This window comes from Mustelus asterias, chromosome 14 (assembly GCF_964213995.1).
Source record: "Mustelus asterias chromosome 14, sMusAst1.hap1.1, whole genome shotgun sequence".
NCBI lineage: Eukaryota > Metazoa > Chordata > Chondrichthyes > Carcharhiniformes > Triakidae > Mustelus > Mustelus asterias.
The window spans coordinates 12,297,203-12,317,541 of NC_135814.1; the positions used below are offsets into that span (position 1 = coordinate 12,297,203).

Genomic DNA, 20,339 nt, shown 5'->3' on the forward strand with positions numbered 1-20,339 from the left:
GATTTTACAGTCGAGAGGCAATTGTGTATTCTTACCAATCTTCGAAAACACTTGGTGGTGTTTCTCTGTTTAATTTACAGAGAACTAAGCTGTGACAATCGAATACTGTGAGAAATGAGCAGTTCCTGAAACACTCCAGCTACACTTACTTGCGTTAATACAATCCACACACACGCGACCCGAAGGCCATTTGACAGACGCAATTGTCGGCACAGTGGCACAGTGGTTAGCGCTACTGCCTCAAAGGACCATGGACCCAGGTTCGATTCCCGGCTTGGGTCACTGTCTGTGTGGAGTTTGCATGTTCTCCCCATGTCTTTGTGGGTTTCCACTGGGTTCTCTGGTTTCCTCCCACAGTCCAAAGATGTGCGGGTTAGGTGTATTGGCCATGCTAAGTTGCCCCTTAGCGTCCCGGGATGCGTAAGTTAGAGGGTTTAGCAGGGTAGATATGTGGGGTCGTGGTGGTAGGGCCTGGTGGAATTATTGTCAGTGCAAACTTGATGGGCCAAGTGGCTGCTTTCTGTGCTGTAGGGGTTCTGTAATTCTAACTGAATCACTCAGCCCCCAACTCGCAATCATTATATCTGAAACATCAGAAGATTGAATGCCTTTGAGACAAAACTGACCGAATAAAAGCAGAGAGGGTGGCAAGGTGGTTAGCACTGCTGCCTCACAACACCAGAGACCTGGGTTCAATTCCGGCCTTGGGTGACTGTATGGAGTTTGCACGTTCTCCCCATGTCTGCGTGGGTTTCCCCCGGGTGCTCCAATTTCCTCCCACACTCCAAAGATGTGCAATTTGGCCATGCAAAATTGCCTCTTAGTGTCACAAGATGTGTAGATTGGATGGATTAGCCACGGTAAATGTGTGGGGGTTATGGGGATAGAGCAGGGGAGAGAACCTGGGTAAGATGCTCTGCCAGAGATTCGGTGTAGACTTGATGGACCAAATGGCCTCCTTCTGCATTGCAGGGATTCTAAGTTTAAATTTTATTTATTAGTGTCACAGGTAGGCTTACATTAACGCTGCAATGAAGATACTCTGAAAATCCACTAGTCGCCACACTCCGACGTCTGTTCGGGTACACTGAAGGAGAATTTAGCATGGCTAATGCACCTAACCTGCACATCTTTTGGACTGTGGGTGGAAACCCATGCAGACACGGGGAGAATGTGCAGACACTACACAGGCAGTGACACAAGCCGGGAATTGAACCCAGGTCCCCTGCGCTGTGAGGCAGCAGTGCTCACCACTGTGCCACCATGCTGCCTGATGATGTAGTCAACATTCATGAGTCCGTGGGAGGAAACCAGAGCACCCGGAGGAAACCTACGCAGACACGGCGAGAATGTGCAGACTCTGCACAGACAGTGACCCAAGCTGGGAATCGAACCCGGGTCCCCGACGTTGTGAGGCAGCAGTGCTAACCATTGCGCCACCGTGCCGCCCTAGGAAAGAGTTCTTGATTTAAGAAGAAGCCGCATGTGGCATACTCTTAACCATTTTGTTTAAATCAGCACTACAATGCGCCATTGATGAAAACTGAAGCAGTGGGAAGGTTACAAACTCAAATGATTTTGAAGGAATGGAGGGCACCAGAGTCTCCACGACTGGAATGACCTCTTTGACTGGAATATATCTCATTGTTATGGCTGAGTTAAAGGTACAGGGAGCACATGGCTTTACCCATGGGATAAACTGGAGGAATTTGTGACTATTTTGAGCTCCAGCGGTAGACCTATCATGCTACGTGCGTGCAGTGTTCTATGCAGTTCACCACCATCTGCTTGTCAACAATCATGTTCTCACCCTCCGAGGAGAGCGGGATAATTGATGGGCTTATAAAGCGCTTGGCACCAGTAGATCATGGTGTGTCGCTTTTTTATTGCCAGCTTATATTGTAAAACTCATACACTCCCTGGCTGTCGTACTCTGGGGGCTTGAGTTCTGACATACTATATTTTTGCTGATCAGATGAAAGGCAAACCTGTCAAATCCGCAGCGCTGGGCAATGAAAAAGGAAGCACGTAACTGGCCAGCAAAATATCAGTGAACAATTAGGAACTTATTAAGACAGCTGATCAGCAATGATAAATCAGGAGAACCTATCACAAAGAGCAAAGATGAACCGGTAAATAATACGAAAAGTACTTCCCAAGATCTTTTGTCTACCACACCCCCTGCCTCAACTGTGACTAAAAAAGACACTTTTCAAAATAATTTAATGATAGAATCTCTTCAGTGCAGAATGAGGCCATTCAGCCCATCGAGTCTGCAGTGCCTTCCTGACAAGAGTTGCTGGAATTTTACCATCCCGCCTGCCACTGAAATCGGAGTGGGCGAGGGGCAGACTATGGAAAGGTCTGTTGACCTCGGGTGGGATTTTACGGTTTTGGGATGAGCCAGGTGGTAAAAATCTCATCCAGGATCTCACCCAGGGCCTCCCCACTCCTATCCCCGTAACGCCATACATTTACCATGGTTAATCCATCTTAACTGCACACCTTGAGACACAGAGAGTAATTTAGCATTGGCTAGTGTTCTTTTGGTTTGATTTGATTTATTATTGTCACATGTATTGAGGTACAATGAAAACTGTGCGCTATACAAAAACATTCCATTCATTGGGCGGTATTTTTCCAACCCCGCATATAAAATATACCGGCAGACAATTTGATGCAGGGCTTTTCTTGGGAGAGCTCAACTGCTGCCAAAGTCCGTTTTTGGCTTGCTTTTTTTCTGCACGTGTTCATAGAGCCATACAATCCTAAAGTGCAGAAGGAGGCCATTCGGCACCATTGAGTCTGCACCGACCACAATCCCACCCAGGCCCTATCCCCAGAACTCCATGCATTTACCCTAGCTAGTCCTCCTGACACTAAGAGGCAATATAGCATGACCAATCCACCTAACCCGCACATCTTTGGACTGTGGGAGGAAACCGGAGCACCTGGAGGAGAATGTGCAGACTCTACACAGACAGTGACCCAAGCCGGGAATTGAACCCGGGTCCGTGGCATGGTGAGGCAGCGGTGCTAACCACCGTGCCACCGTGCCACCCTTTTTTAAAAGTCCAGCTCGGCCCTCACGTCCGCCTCAGGAGAAGCTGTGAGGAGAAAGAGTGTTTTCATTCCATGGGAGGTGGTCTGCGGGCAACCAGCGAAGAGATTGCCCCTTAATTTCCACTGAATTCAATTTTACTGGGGTTCATAGAATCATAGAATCCTACATGCAGTGTTTCCAGCATTCTCTCGGTGCAATGGGAAGACCGTGCCACATCCTGTCACTGGATTTCTGCGTTACATTATTTTCCCAGGTGATTTTGAAACAAGCTGTTGCTCAACTAAACTCTCAGCTGTGTAATCTATTATGAACCGTTTAATACTCCCCCAGAGAGCTGGACTGACCCAGAGAGAGATAGGAATTGACAGCAGCCATGCGTAAACGGAGATATGCAGAACTGTTATTTTGTTTTGTAGCGCTAAACACAAAAGATGTTGGAAATACTCCGCAGTGCTGCTGGCAGCCTCTGTAGACAGATAAACAGGGCAGTCACTTCAAGTCCATGACCATTCATACCACAGAAACAATGGCCGGGATCTTCCAGTGCCCAGGTAGTCAGGGATTGGCCGTACCCCGAAATATATTTGATTGGACCTCTTGGAAATCGGGATGTGTGCTCATCCCCAGGAAGGTCAAAGTCCTGTTTACCAGTTGTCCCCTGGCCAGACTACTGTAGGATTCCTACAATAGCCAGAATTTTCATCGGGAGATGGGTGAGGGGGTGTTGAATAGTGCCGTGGTGAGCGAGGGGGCTGTACACTGTCGGAAGGGGGAAGAGGGGTGAATACTGTCGGAGGGAGGGAGGGAGGGGGATGTACACTGTCAGAGGGAGGGAGGGGGATGTACACTGTTGGGGCTGAGGGAGGGTGGATGAACACTGTCGGAGGGAGGGGGATGGACATTGTCGGGGGCGAGGGAGGGGGTGAACACTGTCGGGGGTGAGGGAGCGGGTGAACACTGTCGGAGGGGGGAAGGGGGGTGAACATTGTTGGGAGAGAGGGGGATGAACACTGTCGGAGTGAGGGAGGGGGCGTTCACTGTTGGGGGTGAGGGAGAGAGATGGACACTGTCGGGGGTGAAGGAGGGGGGGGTGAACATTGTTGGAGGTGAGGGAGGGGGTGAACACTGTCGGAGGGAGGGAGGGGGATGAACACAGTCGGGGGTGAGAGGGGGGTGAACACTGTCAGGGTTAAGGGAGGGGGATGAACACTGACGGAGGGAGATAGATGCTCACTGTCAGGGTGAAGGAGTGGTTGAACGTACGAAATAGGAGCAGGAGTAGGCCACTCAGTCCCTCGAGCCTGCTCCACCATTCAATAACATCATGGCTGATCTGATAACTTCAACCCCACATTCCTGTCTACCCCACTGACCTTTCACCCCCTTGTTTATCAAGAATCTAACCAGCTCTGCCTTAAAAATATTCAAAGACTCTGCTTCCACTTCCTTTCTGAGGAAGCGAGTTCCAGAGACTCACCGATCTCTGTGAGTGTTTTGCTTTTGTGTGCTTTGCCTGCGGTGCATTTAACAGTGAAAGAGCCAAATGCCTTTTTGTTCGTTAATTTGTTTTTTTTCCCCCTGAAATGTCTTTGGCATTCATGTTTTTGATAGCTTCAATCACCGTATTCAGCCTGACCAATTGATTTCCTTTCTTGATCCAGTCAGTGTCAATCAAGGCTATTGTTCCCTTCCTCAGATTGGTTTGAAATGCAGTTAAGATTCAGAATCAAATAAATATTCACAGTGTTGTCGTTGGTGACTGAATGGAAAATACCCAGCAGCTTTATGGCTAATTGATTTTCTTTGGCCTAAAACATGAAAACAGCAGGAACTTTACTATTTGCATCTAAGGCAAATATTTTGATTTCTAGCTGAATGTTACGATCCAGCTAATGACTGATTAGGATTGCCATTTATTTAGCGTTTATTGTTTGCAAGTCCAGTCAAGTGGATAAGCCTGGGTGCAGGCAAGGTTATTACATTTCTTTCCTTGATTAAATCCTGAAAACAATGTAAGCCGTGAATTCTGCAACTGCTCTCTGAGGTAAATATTATTTTCCGAGGAAAAGGTCAGAAATATTTGAAGACCTGGAGCAGAGCAGCCGGCTCACGAGAATTAACTATTTGTAAGTGTGCAACGTGCTACTTTGCAACTGAGGCAACAAGTACGGACCAAGCAAAGCATTTTTGAATTTTCATTTTGTAAAAATGCGAGCTGGGTGAAGGAGAGTTTTAAAACAATGATATGGGGTTAGGATTGGTTTGCACCCTCACCATCTGGTCGGTCATCTGATGGAGTGAATTTTCCATCTACTGCAAAACTCGCTCAATTTTCTTTACCGCCCCAACGCAGTGAATCAGCCAAGTGCTTCAACTGGATTGGTGAATTATTCGTGGGGAGGCAATGTGTAGTGGTTTATAAAAGCAAATTATTGCGGATGCTGGAATCTGAAACCAAAAGAGAAAATGCTGGAAAATCTCAGCAGGTCTGGCAGCATCTGTAAGGAGAGAAACGAGCTGAGGTTTCGAATCCAGACGACCCTTTGTCAAAGCTCAGGTCAGCTTTGACAAAGGGTCGTCTGGACTCAAAACGTCAGCACATTTCTCTCCTTACAGATGCTGCCAGATCTGCTGAGATTTTCCAGAATTTTCTCTTTTGGTGTAATGGTTAATGTCTAGTAATCCAGATGTGGAGATGCCGGCGTTGGACTGGGCTGGGCACACTAAGAAGTCTCATAACTCCAGGTTAAAGTCCAACAGTTTGGACTTAAACCTGGTGTTGCGAGACTTCTTACTGCAGTAATCCAGAGGCCAAGGTTAATGCTCTGGGGTCATGGGTTCAAATCCCACCACGGCAGCTGGTGGTATTTAAATTCAATGGCTGGAATTGTACCGTCCTGCCCGTCACGGGAATCGGAAAGGGTGAGGGACAGACCACGGAAAGGCCCTTTGACCTCGGGCAGGATTTTACGGTTTCGGGATGAGCGAGGCCATAAAATGCTGCCCAAATAATGAAAAATCTGGAATTAAAAGCTATAATGCTCTATAATGCTGGCCATGAAATTATCATTGATTGTTGTAAAAACCCATCTGGTTCACTCATGCCCCTTTAAGGAAGGAAATCTGCCGTCCTTACCTAGTCTGGCCTACGTGTGACTCCAGACCCACAGCAATGTGGTTGACTTGTAACTGCCTTCTGAAATGGCCCAGCAAGCCACTCAGTTCAAGGAGCAGTTAGGGCGGGGTAACAAATGCTGGCCTCGCCAGCGACACCCACCCATGAAAAAATGAAGAAAAAAATATAAACATGAAGAAGGGGAGGTGAAAACCTTTGCATTTTGAGAATTGCGGAATTTTTAATGCACATGTATTACTTGAACATAAGAACATAAGAACTAGGAGCAGGAGTAGGCCATCTGGCCCCTTGAGCCTGCTCCGCCATTCAGTAAGGTCATGGCTGATCTTTTTGTGGACTCAGCTCCACTTACCCGCCCGCTCACCATAACCTTTAATTCCTTTATAGAGTCATAGAGGTTTACAGCATGTCCATGTCGCCCTTTTTTTAACCCCTAAGTTAGTCCCAATTGCCTGCATTTGGCCCATATCCCTCTGTACCCATTTTACCCATGTAACTGTCTAAACGCTTTTTAAAAGACAAAGTTATACCTGCCTACACTACTACCTCCAGTCACCACCCTCTGTGTGAAAAAATTGCCCCTCTGGACCACTTTGTATCTCTCCCCTCTCACCTTAAGCCTATGCCCTCTAGTTTTAGACTCCCCTACCTTTGGGAAAATATATTGACTATCTAGCTGATCTATGCCCCTCATTATTTTATAGACCTCTATAAGATCACTCCTCAGCCTCCTACACTCCAGAGAAAAAAGCCCCAGTCTATCCAGCCTCTCCTTATAACTCAAACCATCAAGTCCTGGTAGCATCCTATAAATCTTTTCTGCACTCTTTCTAGTTTAATAATATCCTTTCTATAATAGGGTGACCAGAACTGTATACAGTATTCCAAGTGTGGCCTTACCAATGTCTTGTACAACTTCAACAAGATGTTCCAACTCTTGTATTCAATGTTCTGACCAAAAATGTACTGTTCAAAAATCTATCTTTGCCTTAAAAACATTCAACGAGTTAACCTCAACTGCTTCACTGGGCAGGGAATTCCACAGATTCACAACCTTTTGGGTGAAGAACTTCCTCCTCAACTCAGTCCTAAATCTGCTCCTCCTTATTTTGAGGCCATGCCCCTTAGTTCTAGTTTCATCTGCCAGAGAAAGCAACCTCCCTGCTTCTATCTTACCCATTCCCTTCATAATCTTATATGTTTCCATAAGATCCCCCCTCATTCTTCTGAATTCCAATAAGTATAGTCCCAGTCTACTCAGTCTCTCCTCGCAAGCCAACACTCTCAACTCCGGAATCAACCTAGTGAATCTCCATCTCAGAGTGCAATGTCATAAAAGCACAATTCTGAGTTACTGTAAATCGGAATGCATAATTCGATGCGATGTATATGTTCACCCCATTGTCCCAGCCCCCAAAATCATGTTTTTTGTGTACACTCTAAGTCATTTTCAACCAAACTGTGCTCTACTCATATTTGTAGGCTGCCTCAAATTTTCACCCTGCAAGTGCATGTTTTACTTCCCAGTATCTGATAACTGGACAAAAGGGATCAATATGAGCAGATTGTGTTGTGGAGATGTGCGGGAGTTTAAAACACACTTACTCTTTGCAACAAATGTTAATAACGTTTCTAAATAAAGATCACTTACAAGTTTACCTTAAAAACTTGACGTACAAATTGACCCTAATTTTTGGAGAGATTTCCTGAGGCTTCAAAGGTCGACTCAGTCATGGGGCTTTGTGAATAAATAGGCTTGGTAATACACATTGAATATAACACACTGGTACTTTTTAAAAATTCATTTGTGGGACATGGGCCTCGCTGGCTGGTCACCATCCCTAGTTGCCCTTGGAGGGCAGTTGAGAATCAACCACATTGCTTTGGCTCTGGAGTCACATGTAGGCCAGACCAGGTCAGAATGACAGATTTCCTTCCCAAAGGACATTAGTGAACCACATGGGTTTTCTGACAACGGACAATGGTTTCATGGGTCATTCTTAATTCCAGATATTTTTATTGAATTCAAGTTCCATCCTCTGCCATGAGGGGATTGGAACCCGGGTCCCCAGAACATTAACTGGAGTTTCTTGATTAATAATCTAGCAATAATACCACTAGACCATCACCTCTCCTGGAGTCATGAGCTGGGCGGTCAGGACATTACCATCCCAAGCAAGTACCCTGACATGGTTGGGTAGCAAGAATTAAAGAAGAAAATGAGAGAGAGGGAACCAGAGTGGGTGATTTAGAGGCATTCAAGGGAAGGTGATAGCCTCGTGGTATGATTGCTGGACTATCAATCCAGAAACTCAGCTAATGCTCTGGGGACCCGGATTCGAATCCCGCCATGGCAGATGGTGGAATTTGAATTCAATGAAGAATATCTGGAATTAAGGATCTATAGAATCCACTGCCAATTGTCAGAAAAACCCATCTGGTCCACTAATGTCCATCAGGTAAGTAAATCTGCCATCCTTACCTGGTCTGGCCTGCATGTGACTCCAGAGCCATAGCAATGTGGTTGACTCTGAACTGCCCTCAAGTAAATATGGATGGCCAGCCAGCGACACCCATGTCCCACAAATGAATTAATAAAAAGGCACAACCTCCAGATAATAGGGCTAATACAGATGAAATTCCGTACTCAGAATGGAGTTGGGGGCTTGCTGTGTTTTGTGGCAATTGTAAAATGGAAAACTTCGAACAAAAATATTCTTTAAAAAAAGGCATTGTTAGAACTTACAGTTCAACCTCAGCTGGTCCCACATTGAATGAATCGAGACACGACAACATGTACTTTTTGTCAGACATGGAATGAATCGATATACGATCGTGCTCTATCGAATATTTATCTCGCTCCTTTTTTGAAAGAACTAATTAACTTAGCATCAACATTTTTTTTGCTTATTGACCTCTTGGTTAAAATCAAATTGGGAGCTGCTCATCGGTTATAAATAGTCACTACAAAATGAAGCCCAGTATGGATTACCCTTGAAATGGCCGTGAGATAGCGATTGTTTACAGTCATAAAAGGCTCAATTGGTAAAATATTCATCCCGCATCTGAGCTGCTTGGCAATCATCAGTAACCATAGCAACGGTGTGCATTTGATAACACATTGAATGGAGAGAACTATCCTAATTTTTGGATGGTTTATCCCAAAGGCAGCTTAAAGTTTATTTATTAGTGTCACAGGTAGGCTTACATTAACACTGCAATGAAGTTACTGTGAAAATCCCCAAGTCGCCACACCCCGGCGCCTGTTCGGGTACACTGAGGGAGAATTTAGTACGGCCAATGCACCTAACCAACACGTCTTTCGGACTGTGGGAGGAAACCGGAGCACCTGGGGGAGACCCACGCAGACACAGGGGAGAATGTGCAGACCGCACACAGACAGTGACCTAAGCTGGGAATCGAACACTGTGCCACTGTGCCAGGAATTGTTAAACACAAAAAAAAACCCCAAGCCTATCTAGTTCGCCTTCTCCCATCCTGGTCGTCCCATCACAATGGTTCTATTATCTAGTCAAAGCAACTAATCTTACCCAATTAGCCTGTAGCAGGCCCAGGAATGAAATGGGTACTCCTGTTCCTAATTCAAATGTTCATATGACACAATCCTCAATGGTGGACAGGCTTGGGAACCATGCATTCAAATTCAACTGTTGCTCACAAACCTGCTGGAACAACCACAACAGGACTCAAATTGCTCATCCCAAAATCCAATTCTCATTAGAGATATCTATCCAATTTGTTTTGAATTGATCAGTACAGACAAGGTCCACCATCGGTGGCAGAGTGGTTAGCACTACTGCCTCACAGCGGCAGGCACCCGGGTTCGATTCCCAGCTTGGGTGACTGCCTGTGCGGAGTTCGCATGTTCTCCCCGTGTCTGCATGGGTTTCCTCCAGGTGCTCCAGTTTCCTCCCACAGTCTAAAGATGTGCGGGTTAGGTGGATTGGCCTGTGAGTGTCAGGGGGTTAACAGGATAAATAAGTGGGATAATGGACTCAGCCAAGCAGGGGCCAAATACTCAATTAGGAAGGGGGGGTTGATAGCTTTGTGGGACAGAAATCCTTAGTATCTTGTAATAACCTGGCCTTTCCTTGAATAGTTCTTTCAATGCCTGTGTATTTGTTTGGACAAGGTTAAGAGGTGCAAAGTGGATTGAATGGGAATTTCGCTCCCTGTATTTGACTGACAGCTTTATGGGAAGGCAAGGGAGGGAAATATTTTCAAAACGAATGTTAAATGCATACATTAGTCTTTAGTTCCCGGCTCGAGGCTCGGGCTTCCCCTATGGTTCACAACTTCTCTGAGGCCTAACAAAATGGGCCGAACTCCATCAAGATTTTGGTAGGTTTGAAATTTCTGGTGCTGCAATGGAACCAGTAAGGGCAGAAATGCTGAGCGTGGGCTCACTACGTGCACCCTTTATCCCGTGTCGGCAAAAATTGCGGAAATGGGAATGTGGGCTGGGATCCCTGTTCCATTCACTTTGGCCTCCTTTGCATCTGTACCTCCCTTTGTCCCATCATTAGCAGCCAAGCCTCCTGTCACGTGAAAACCACTCACTTTCATTTTGTGCGAATGATATTTTTAAAAGCCACATGAAAAATTAAAGTATTTGCTGCGATCGGTAGAACGCAAGAGACTGAAGTTAGGTTGCCATGATGTGGAGATGTCGGTGTTAGACTGGGGTGGGCACAGTAAGAAGTCTCACAGCACCGGGTTAAAGTCCAACAGGCTTATTTGGAATTACGAGTTTTCGGAGCGCTGCTCCTTCCTCAGGTGAGTGGGCCACTCACCTGAGGAAGGAGCAGCTCTCCGAAAGCTCGTGATTCCAAATAAGCCTGTTGGACTTTAACCTGGTGCTGTGAGACTTCTTACTGAAGTTAGGTAGAGGGGAGGAAAACAAAAGGATTTACTGAAAAGAGAAGAGGGGCATAAAAGATAACAATGTCTCAGATAAGAGAAACAAAAATGAGATGAAGGGGGAAGGAAAGAGGAAGAAGAGGGCATACAGTAGACAATGAGAGACCGATTGGGACAATACTGAGAGTAAGATGGAAGAGGTGAGAGAGATCAAATGGAGGGGAATGAGGGGATTTCTGTCCAATTAACTGAATGTGTTTTGAAATCTTAATGACGGTAATAAATAAACCTTCTCAATTGCACTAAATGGTACTGCAGTGTTCTATTTACAGAGAACAAATTTTAGAATTGGTTTGTCCAACACAAATCCACTATGCGCAAGTCTCAGGTGAAATAAATTATTATTTTCACAGTCTAACCTGAACCCTTAACTGATGATTCAGTTAGTGAAAATATTTCCCTGACAGTTATGTTGGGAGTTGTGTACATTTTCGTTAAAACTAACCAACAATCACGATGTTTTCAGAGGGGGTTTTCATATGAACAATGAACAACAAGCAACTGGTTCCCTTAATGCCAAATTAGGAAATGGGTTATGACTTTGCATCTAATTTCATGCCATGGTGGATTTTACTGACGATTTGAAATCAGTGACACTGCTGTCTTACCAACGACAGTCTGTTGAAAGAAAAGGTTTGCATTTATATAGCACCTTTCATGAGCGAGGCCAACCTAAAGCACTTTACACCCGGTAGATTTCTTATGTAGTGTAGCCACTATTGTTTCCAAGATGGCGCCAGAGTGAGGCGACTTCTTGCAAGCTGTGCCCAGCATACCTTCTAATTCTATCTTTTACTCTCGTTCTATGCTTCTGAAACTTCATTCTACCTCTTTTAAACTCTCTAACAATGCTTTAATTCAATTTGCTACATTCTGCACTCTCTCATTTCCTTCTCTATGAACGGTATGTTTTGTCTGTAACAATACTTTTCACTGTATGTTAATATATGTCACAATAATAAATCAAACCAAATCAAATCAAATCACTTGTTGCACACCAAGGTCCCATGAATGTGATAATGGCCAGATAGCGATGTTGCTCATGTATAAATGTTGGACAGGGAATTGTCAAAGATGTCCAAATGCCTCAGGCCTCCTGCCTGAATGCGCTCATCAGTGCCCCTAGTGTCTGTTATAGGCACGTGCTGTTTTCAAGTGCTCTAACACTTTTGCCCTTTGGAGTCCTATCTTCCTCCCAAAGCATTGTTGCTGTTACATTAGTGAGAAAGAGAAAAAAAAATTGTTAACTTTTGTTTTATTTATTTGTGGGAAATGGACGTCCATGACTGGCCAGCATTTACTGCCCATTCCTTGCTGTCCGAGGGTTGTTAAGCGTCAACCACATTGCTGTGGCTCTGGAGTCACATGTAGAACAGGCCAGGTAAGGACGGCAGATCTCCTTCCCTAAAGGACATTAGTGAACCAGATGGGTTTTTCCAACAATCAACAATAGTTTCATGGTCATCTGTAGATTCTTAATTCCAGATATCTTTTATTGAATGCAAATTCCATCATCTGCTGTGGCGGGATTTGAACCAGCTCCCCAGAACATTAGCTGAGTTTATCCTCCCCTAAAACTCTGGAATTTCCTCCTCAAATCTCTCTCCTCCTCGAACACACTGCTGAAGGCTGAACTCTTTGACCAAAACTCCTCTCAGCTATTTGTCCAAAGGCAGGATTTTCCAGTCCTTCCTGCCAGTGGGATCTTCCATCCTGCCAAAGGTGATCCACCTCCACTCCGCCCCCCCCCACCCCCCACCTCCCACCTACACAGGTTCCTGGTCGTGGGGTGGACAAGCCATTCAAAACTCTGCAGACTTCGGTGTGACAAGGAAATCAGTGGGGCTGGAAAATCTGAAGTTTAAAGTTTATGTATTAGTGTCACAAGTAGGCTTACATTAACACTGCAATGAAGTTACTGTGAAAATCCCCCAGTCGTCACACTCTGGCGCCTGTTCAGGTACACTGAGGGAGAATTTAGCATGGCCAACGCACCAAATCAGCACATCTTTCGGACTTGTGGGAGGAAACTGGAGCACCTGGAGGAAACCCACGCAAACACGGGGAGAACGTGCAGACTCCACACAGACAGTGACTCACCCGGGAATTGAACCTGTGTCCCTGGCACTGTGACGTAGCAGGGCTCACCACTGTGCCACCATGCCACCCCTAATATCTTGTTATGTAATACAGTCTCAGATTCTATCTGATAATGTTCACTTGAAGCACCCTGCATCATCTTATTATGTTAAAATTCCTTTGTGAATGAGGCATTTTATTGTAAAAAGCCGTCACTTTGCAGATTGGCCTTTTCGAGGTCCATACAGATTTATGCCAGCAATTATTGCTGGTGATGTTAGTGGGTTAGACGCTCATGTAATATTCCTCTGACCATTTCTTTGGCATGAACCGATTTGATTTAAATAGGTTAATGTCTTTGATAAATGTCAAATCAACTTGGTGAGCATTTGTCCATTAATATTTCCAACATGTTGAAATGGGGTCCTTTGATAAATAGCTTGATTCTGATACCTGAACTTCTATTAGGGCATTCACAGTTTGCAGTTTATATTAGAGTGATCAAATTCACACACTGTTACTTTACTATTTGTGTCCCTGTTCTTATCTACATTATAAAATTTCTTGGGAATTTCCCTGTTTTGTAGGTTCATAGAATCCCTACAGTGCAGAAAGAGACCATTTGGCCCATCGAGCCTGCACAACAATCCCACCCAGTCTCTATGCCCGTAACCCCACATATTTACTCTGCAAGTCCTCTGACAATAAGGGGCAATTTAATATGGTAAGTCAACCTAATCCACTCCTCTTTGGAGTGTGGGAGGAAACCGGAGCACCCAGAGGGAACCCATGGAGACACGGGGAGAATGCGCAAACTCCACACAGTCACCCAAGGCCGAAATTGAACCTGGGTCCTAGGCACTGTGAGGCAGCAGTGTGCCGCCCCACAACTCCCCACAACTACTCCCCACAAGTGAAAAATAGCCCCATTGTCACTTGCACTAATTTTAGAATCATTTATAGTTACTTGACAGTGAGAGAAAGCGGAAACCTGTTCCATTTGTTCATTATCATGTTGCTGGGATCATGTTGGGATCTTGCTCTGTGCAAATTGGCTCCCTATATTGCAACAGTGTCTCAACTTCACAAAGCTTCATTGGCTGTAAAGTGCTTTGGGATGACTTGTAGTCAGGAAAGTTGCTATATAAATTCAAATCATTCTTTATTTCTCTCCCCCATTGGAGGTAACTCAAAAGACACTGGTCCATCACTGGTACGGAGTGACAAATTTGTATACCGTGTACAAGATGCACTGCAGCAACTTCTCAAGTTTCCTGAGACAGTATCTTCCAAATCCGAGACCTCTACCATCGAGGATGACAAGGGTAGACACATGGAAACACTGCCACCTGCAAGGTCACGTCCAAGTCACGCCTGGCTTGGAATTATATCATTGCTCCTTCACTGTTGCTGGGTCAAAATTGAAATTCCAGCCTATCAGCGCTGTAGGTATACGGATGCTAGATGGACTGCAGTGGTTCAAGTCGGCAGTACACCTTTTCAAGGGCAATTAGAGGATGGGCAATCAGTATTGCGCTTGTGACCAACACTGATATCCCAAGAACAATTTTTTTAAAATTGGCCACGGGCCATTAATGTATCCCACGTTTCAGAAAGAAGGGAAGAGAATCTTCAATGATCCAAAAGTCCTTTAATATTTTCCACTGGGGTTGCAAACTCCACTGAGAATCAATTCCCTGGATGCTACTCCATCATTATTGGTTTTGAGCATGATAAGTTGCAAGAAGCCCTGTCAAAATGGAACTGCCTGGGGAAGAAATCTGCATTAACCTTGAAGCGCTGTCCTTGTACTTGTACCTCTCCAACTCACAGGGACTCAAACTTTTTGTACAGCGTGCCCGGAAGCAATATAGTGATGTATCTGTCGCCTTGAAACATTTACAACGGGTGGGAGTCCCCAATCTCATCCATGTCCTCCCCGCTGCAGCAGAGAATTTGGCATTCGAGACAAAACTCCATTCACTTTCAGCGGCACCGGAGAATCCCAGCCGCGAACAAGGATGCAGGTTTTCAGGACCCAGTACAAAGGCCGCATTGGAGTAACATTCTTTTGTCCTTAGATTCAGCTTTGGTACGGGTAGTTTCTCGAGGTGTTCTGTTTGCAGTATTTTCCTTTTGGATTCAGTGTAGAATAATAGCACTGGAGTAGAGGTGCTTCAACAAGACAGAGATATCGGAGAAGGTAAATGAGGAGAGACTGTATCTAGGGGCAGAATGTAACTGGTAACAAGTGGACGCAAACAAACCAAAAGCAATATTTTTTTATGAGGCGAGTTGTTGTATCGAGAATGCACTGCCTGAAAGAGTGGTGGGAACGGAATCAGCAGCAGCTTTCAAAAGGCAATTGAATAATTGAAGGGCATAGTGTTTGGCATTGCTGTGTCACAGCACCAGGGTCCCGGGTCTGATTCCAGTCATGGGTGACTGTGTTGAGTTTGTACGTTCTTCCCGTGTCTGCGTGGGTTTCCTCCAGGTGCTCCGGTTTCCTCCCACAGTCCAAAGATGTGCAGGTCAGGCGGATTGGCCATAGTAAATTGCCCCTTAGGGCGCAAATTTACCATCACGTTGCACCCGTTTTCGGGCACGAAAACTTGGGTAAAGTCAGGCGTGAGGCGAGTAGTGCAATCCACGCCTGCCTCCGCATTTGTATGCATCTAAATTGACTTAATGGGCTGCATGCCCAACTTCACCGGTACTTCCCCCTTTGCCACCGCATCCACCCATCTAGATTTGGCACGGAACAGACATGTTCCGTATAACTCCTCCAGCTATTGAGGAGGTAAGTGCTGAGCGTCCGAAGCCTCTCTGCTTGAGATCGGTGGTGGGGGGGTTCCACTGCCACTCTGCTTGAGATCAGTGGGGTGAAAGGGGGTCCGCAGCCACTCTGCCTGAGATCAGTGGAGGGAAGGGGGGTCCGCTGCCACTCTGCCTGAGATCAGTGGGGGGTAAAAGGGGGTCCGCTGCCACTCTGCCTGAGATCAGTGGGAGGGAAGGGGGGATGAGGCCGCGATCTGTCTGGGTGGCGGAGGGGGTGGGGGATAAGTGGGTCAGTAATGTTGTGGGGGTGGGGCAATGTCTGTGGGGGTGGAGCAATGTATGTGGGGGTCGGGGGAGGCATTATCCAGCCCGGGAGGGATGTGGCAGGGGAGCAGCATTCTATCATTTATTTTTCTGCACATGCGCAGATGGAGGTGCCGATCAGAGCTGCAGAGTTTCGGGCGCATTTAGCCCCGCCCACTGGCTTATGCAGCGCGATTTGGAATCGCTGATATTTTTTCAGGCAGAGTGCGTACGGGGACATCTGAGAACACGTCTAAAAGTCAACAAAGAACAAAGAAAATTACAGCACAGGAACAGGCCCTCCAAGCCTGCACCAACCATGCTGCCCGACTTAACTAAAACCCCCTACCCTTCCGGGGACCATATCCCTCTATTCCCATCCTGTTCATGTATTTGTCAAGACGCCCCTTAAAAGTCACTACCGTATCTGCTTCCACTACCTCCCCCAGCAATGAGTTCCAGGCACCCACTACTCTCTGTGTAAAAGATCTGCCTCGTACATCTCCTGTAAACCTTGCCCCTCACACCTTAAACCTATGCCCCCTAATAATTGACTCTTCCACCCTGGGAAAAAGCTTCTGACGATCCATTCTGTCCATGCCTCTCATAATCTTGTAGACTTCTATCAGGTCACCCCTCAACCTCTGTTGTTCCAGTGAGAACAAACCAAGTTTCTCCAACCTCTCCTCATAGCTAATGCCCTTCATACCAGGCAACATCCTGGTAAATCTTTTCTGTACCTTCTTCAAAGCCTCCACATCCTTCTGGTAGTGTGGCGACCAGAATTGAACACTCTATTCCAAGTGCGGCCTAACTAAGGTTCTGTAAAGCTGCAACGTGACTTGCCAATTTTTAAACTCAATGCCCCAGCCGATGAAGGCAAGCATGCCATTGGATCTGAAACACTCCCAGTTTCAAGTCCACTCAGCACTTAGAATCAAAATGGTAAAATAGGGCCCTTAGTGTCCAGAGATGTGCAGGTTAGATGGAATAGCCACGGTAAATGCGTGGGGTTACGGGGATCGGGTGGGTGGGATGGTCTTTCAGAGAGTCGGCACAGACATGATTGGCCGAATGGCCTCCTTCAGCACTGTAGGATATCTATGGTAAGCCCCTTTACAGGGTGGCCTGTGGCTGTTAATGCACTCAGGCAGGCATAGCGGGTTTTAAACCTGCCTGAAGCATGAGTCTCCTCATCTCACACTGGGAGACTGCTTTCATGCAGTTAAACTGGACCCCACCACGTGCGGGAACTTGGAGGACACCTGGGAAATCCCAGTCAGCCTTTGCTAAGAGGCTTTAAAAGGTCCTATTATTGACCTAAATTGACTCCCCAGCTCTTGTGGGTTGGTAGCCCTGTTGGCCACTTCCTTGTTCCATTTCCACCTTCAGGAAAATGACCTGGGGCGGTATGGAGTGAGGGTGTGACACACACGATGACAGAGCTACTTTCACTGCTCACTCACCTCTGCTCCTGGTACCACTGTGGATTAAAATTTCAGCCCGTATTAGACCTTTCAAATTAAAACTTTATCCCTTGCTTTATAGTGGATTGTAACTGACTAAGATCAGCACCAGAGGCATTTTGTTTTAAGCAACAAAGCAGCGTCAAAAATTTCACAACATCATCCATTGCATTATTCACTCTGAAATCACCTGATGGTGCTTCCTGCAAATGCAAGTTTATTGAAGACGAATGACTAGAATGATGTCTGCCTCAATAATCGCAGACTGACTTCTGACATGCTTAAGCACAAAACACAATTTAGTTTATGTATTAGTGTCACATGTAGGCTTAGATTAACACTGCATTGAAGTTACTATGAAAATTCCCTACTCGCCACACTTCCAACGACTGTTTGGGTACACTGAGCGAGAATTTAGCATGGCCAATGCACATCTTTTGGACTGTGGGAGGAAACCGGAGCACCTGGAGGAAACCCACGCAGACACAGGGAGAACGTGCAGACTCCACACAGCCAGTGACCCAAGCCAGGAATCAAACCCGGGTCCCTGGCACTGTGAGGCAGCAGTGCGAACCACTGTGCCACACTGCCGACCCTCGGCACCAAGGAAGCTGCCACAGTGAAATGAACAAACATAGCAATGGTTGACTGGGCAACATAGTGCTATCTTGCCACCTTCTTCCCCGCTCTCCTGTTCTCAACCCTGCTATCAATGGTAACATCTTCTCCCTATCTACTCAGTCCCTCATGATTTTCTGTTAAGTCTCCTCTCTTCTCCAAGGAAAACAATCCCAACCTCTCCAATTTACCTGCATAACTGAAGTTTTTGTGAACCTTTCCTGCTCGCTTTCACCTTTGCACCCTTACATCTTTGCTAAAGTGTGGTACCCAGAACTGGACATGATACTCCAGTCGTGGCAAAACTAGTGTCCATGACAAGATTAACATGACCCACTTACGTTTGTGCTCTAATATTAATGAAAATAAGGATACTATATGCTTTATCAACCTGTCCTGTTACCTTCAATATGCACATCTACATCCATATCCCTCTGCTCCTGTATCTCCTGTCGAATCAAACTCTTTGGGGGGGATCTTCCACCCCCCCCCCTACCTCCCCCTCCCCCCCCCCCCCCCCCCCCCCCCAACGTATTTTGTGATTGTGGACGAGACCTGCCATTGGCTGGTCTTCCAGTCCCGCCACTGTCAATGGGTTTTCCCATTGTTTGCACCCTCTGCTGTTGGGGGAAATCCACGGAAAGGGGTTGCCATCAGTGGGACAGCAATATCCCACCGGTGGAAACGGCAGGAAAAATTTGATCTTTATTTTCTATTGTCTCACCGTGTTCTTCATACCAAAATGAATCACTTCACCACTTGCTGTATGAATGAGGATGTTCTGCAATTAAGAAAACGTTTCTTTTTAATAAGGTGAGGATTTATGTTCATTTCTTTCATGCAGAGAAATAATCTCCATCCGATAATTGCCAATGGCAGGTGAAATGTGATTTAATAACTTTGCAAGGTTGTTGGGGAGGGGTGCGGGGTGGGTGGGGCGGGGGGGGGGGGTGTGGAGTGGGTGCTTCATGTTACAAACATGAAAAGATCTTAAGATTTCCATCAGAGAACGCAACAGGATAGGTGCCCATGATTCTTCTGTTTACTTATCTTATTATCGGTGTGTGGAGAATAAGGAAGAATGAATGATTTTCACCAATTATATTACTTCAGAGAGCTGAATGTTTATTGTAGAAATGTCACTGTAGAAAACATTAATTGATGCGTCAGCCATAGAGGAGAGAAAGTGTAAGTAAGAGAGGAAAACAGCCTCACTCGTGAATTCTAATTGCTGATAGCGAGAAAAGTGATCAGGTTATATCCTGCCTATTGGCTGTTGATTAACACTTAGTAAGTCCATGGTGATGGTATGATACTTGTCATTCCTCCAGTGTAAGCACTGGCTAAAAATCAGAATACAAAACAGAATAAAACTATTCCAATTAGATTTATAATGGGAGTGATTAGATGCACTGTGTTCAGATGATAGTTGCCAATGATTCTTGCTTTGGGTTGACGCTTGATCAAGTATCACAGATTACCCAAAAGGAGTCAAAGGGGTAAATCTTCCCGGCCCACCCGCCACGGAAATCGTAGCAGGTGAGGGGCGGACTGTGGAAAGGTTAATTGAACTCGGGAAGGATTTTCCAGTTTCTGGGTGAGATTTCGGCCAGACCAGGTAAGGATGGCAGATTTCCTTCCCTGAAGGACAGTAGTGACCCAGATGATTTTTTAGGACATTTGATTTGATTTGATTTATTATTGTCACATTTATTGGAATACAGTGAAAAATATTGTTTTGTTTGCATGCTATGCAGACCAAACATACCATTCATAGAGTCCATAAGGGTGAAGGAAAGGAGAAGGTGCAGAGTACAGTGTAACAGTTAGGGTGTAGAGAAAGATAATCTTAATATATGGTAGGTCCATTCAAAATTCTTGATGGCAGCAGAGAAGAAGCTGTTCTTGAGTCAGTTGGTGCATGTTCTCAGACCTTTTGTATCTTTTTCCCGTT

General features: G+C 45.7%; 1 protein-coding gene across 1 annotated transcript in view; it reads right to left on the reverse strand.

Moving 5' to 3' along the window:
* Positions 1–20,339, reverse strand: part of LOC144504123 (contactin-associated protein-like 5) — a 922,207-nt gene that overhangs the window by 75,003 nt on the left and 826,865 nt on the right. The window lies entirely within an intron of this gene.